This window comes from Gracilinanus agilis, chromosome 3 (assembly GCF_016433145.1).
Source record: "Gracilinanus agilis isolate LMUSP501 chromosome 3, AgileGrace, whole genome shotgun sequence".
Taxonomy (NCBI): Eukaryota; Metazoa; Chordata; class Mammalia; order Didelphimorphia; family Didelphidae; genus Gracilinanus; species Gracilinanus agilis.
Window position 1 is genome coordinate 68,854,874 of NC_058132.1, and position 3,140 is coordinate 68,858,013.

The window sequence follows — 3,140 nt, forward strand, 5'->3', positions numbered from 1 at the left end:
CCTTATCACTCTTCTGTCTTGGAACCAATAAAGAGTATTGATTCTAAGATGGAAGGTGAGGGTTAAAAAAGAAAAAGGACCTGGGTTCAAGTTTGACCTTAGATACTTCCTAGATGTGTGACCCTGGGTAAGTCACTTAATCCCCATTGCCCAGACCTTTCCACTCTTCTGCATCAATTCTAAGACATAAGATGAGTTTTAAAAAAAAGACAATTCCCATCCCACCTTCCACAAGACGCCTTTCCTTTCCCTCCCCTATCTAGGTTCCATCTACCTTAAGGATATCTTGCTGGGACCTAATTATTTACATGCTATTTTTTCCCAGGAGCTGTTTTTTACTTTCTTTGAATGGACAGAACTCGAAACAGCACCTGGCATACAGTAGGTACCTAATTTATGCTTGCTGAGTCATTGATTGGTTGACTATGTTACTCATGAGAACCTCTGATCCTGGTCCCTCTGATATAGTAACTAACAAGCACATGTACGGCTGTGGATCTGGGCTCAAGTCCTGTCACTGCTCCTTACTAGTTGCGTGACTTTGGGGAAGTCATGTAATCTCTCTAGGCCTGAGTTTCCTCATGTATAAAACCAAGGGTTTTGATGAGATAATGTCTAAGGTCCCTTCCAAAGGTAATAGCTGTCTGTCACCTAGGTGTCACCTTGGGCGAGGCTTAAAAACTAAACAAAACAAAAAAATTACCTTCAGTCTTAGAATTAACACTGTGAATTAGTTCCAATACAGAAAAGTAGAAAGGGCTAGACAATGGGGGTTAAGTGACTTTCTCAGGGTCACACAGTTAGGAAATGCCCTAGGCTAGATTTGAACCCTGGACCTCCCATCTCTAGGTCTATCTTTATATCTCTGAGCCACCTAGCTGCCCCTACGTGAATCTTTTAACATTGATGAGCCCGTGCCCTCATCTGTAAAATGAGGGGCTTGACTCATTTCCCTTTTCAATTCCCTTCTAAGTCCCCTTCTATGATTCTAAGATGCTATGGCCTGGATTCAAATCCAGTTTACATACCATTTATGTGCCCCTAAACAAATGATCTAACCCTGCTGGGTTTTGGCTTCCTCATGTACCCAATGAGAGGGTTGGCCAAGACGATCTCTAAGGTTCTTTCCAACTCTAAAATTCTGAAAGGTACAGCAACATGCCCTTTGCCCATATTATGCCTCCCTCTGCCCCAACACACACACCCTTAGCCAAGCCTTCCCCCATTTTCTTTCAGATCCCCCCCAAGCCCTTCGAAGCCCACCTCCTGTAGGAACCCTTCTGTGAATAGCTCTAGGCTTGTAGTTTACTGTCTCTTCTCTGAATACACTCCATTGCCTGTACCACAACCTACTGGATGTTATTACTGTCTTGTCTGATTCTCAAGTAGTCTCAAGTGTACAAGTCTTTATTGGACAAGATTTTTGTTAGATAAAAAGTCTGTGAGCCTCCAGGGTAGGAAATGTGTTTCTTCTCTTGAATCCCTCAATGTGCCTGGCAAAGAGCTGGTTAGTGGAAACTAGGGCTGCTGCGTAGAAATGTTATCATTGGGACCCACCAGGGGAACCCCTACTTTCCCTCTGCTACTGAGGCTGTTCTATGGCAGAGATTGGAGCCAATGGCCACCGAGGATTTCCCTCATCCTGGATGGTGGTTAAGAGAGACCTCATGTACCGTCTTCCAACTGTATCAACTTTGTCTCCTACTAGTCAGAGTGATCTGGATCATTGACACCAATCATCAACCTCATTGGAATGGTCAGGGTTAAGGCAAGATGGAGAGGAAGCACAGGGATCCTGTGGGTCCCAATGCTCTGGACAGCTGTCTCCTCTCTTGCCTACTTCCAGACAATGGCCACTTGAAGTTTTGCTTCTTAATTTAATCCCTAATAGCCCAGAACTGTTGAAAAAGAGTTGCAAGTCTACAGAGGAAGCAAGATCCTACCTTGTCTTCACTTTTCCATTGTAGACTGCCTTCATTTCTCACTAGGCTAAACTCCGGACTCCCTTCACCATGCCTCAAAGATCATCTGAGCTCACTCCCGGGCCCACAACTCACCCATTGGAAGTCCCCATTGGCCCTGACACCTCTCCCTCTTATTGGATGACTTCCCCCATACCTGCCATTTAAAGAAGGTGACTAGCTTAGCTGAGTCTTGATTTTTTTTCTCTCAATTGCATTCAGAATTTTAATCCTTGTTGTGTTTAGGACAAGTCTCTTCCTCCTGCTCTCATCTGTAAGAGGAATTGTTTAGACCAGTGATGGGCAAAATTTTTAAAGAGGGGGCCAAAGGAAAGGAAATGCTCATTTGTTAGTCTGTTTCTAAGGCAACTCTTTCAAAGTTTCATTGTATTGTATCCTACTCATTGTATTTGTCAGATTGGGAATAATGTCCAGTGACCCAGATAGAACATTTCAGGGGGCCACATCTGGCCCATGGGCCATAGTCTGCCCATCACTGGTTTAAACTAAATCATCTTTTTAAGAGAACATCCAACTTTAAATTCCAAGGACCTTTGAAATGCTAACGGGAGGCAGGAGAAGACCTACATGAGTTCTGTTTGGGACACAAGAGCCTGAAATCTCAGTGTCATCCTTGACCTCTCCCTCCCATTCACCCTATGGACCCAATTCATTGCCAGACGCCATCGAGTCTATCTTCTCAATGTCTCTGAAGGGGCTAACCCTCCTCTCTGTTCAGACAGCTGCAACTCTAATCTATGCCTTCATCACCTCTCCCATGGACTATCATAATGGCCTTCTAACTGGTCCTCCCCAACTCTAATCTAGCCTCCATACAGCTGGCAAATGGATTTTTTTCTAAGTACAAAACTAAGCATAATAACCATCCTGCTCAAGAAACTCCACTGGGTTCCTATTACTTCTAGGATGAAGTATAGTCTTATGTTTGGCCCTTCCTACCTTTCTAGATTTCTTATGCCTTTTTTTCCTCCACACATTGCACAGTCCAGTTGCATTAACTGACCTTGATATGGACTGTTCTTCTTATGCTGGAGCATCCTACTCCTACAGGTCGCCATGACTTCCATCATGATTCAACTCCAAGCTCAAGTTCTTGAAGAATCTCTTCCCATCTGCTAATATCTTCTCCTTTCAGACTGCCTTCAACCACTCTGAATA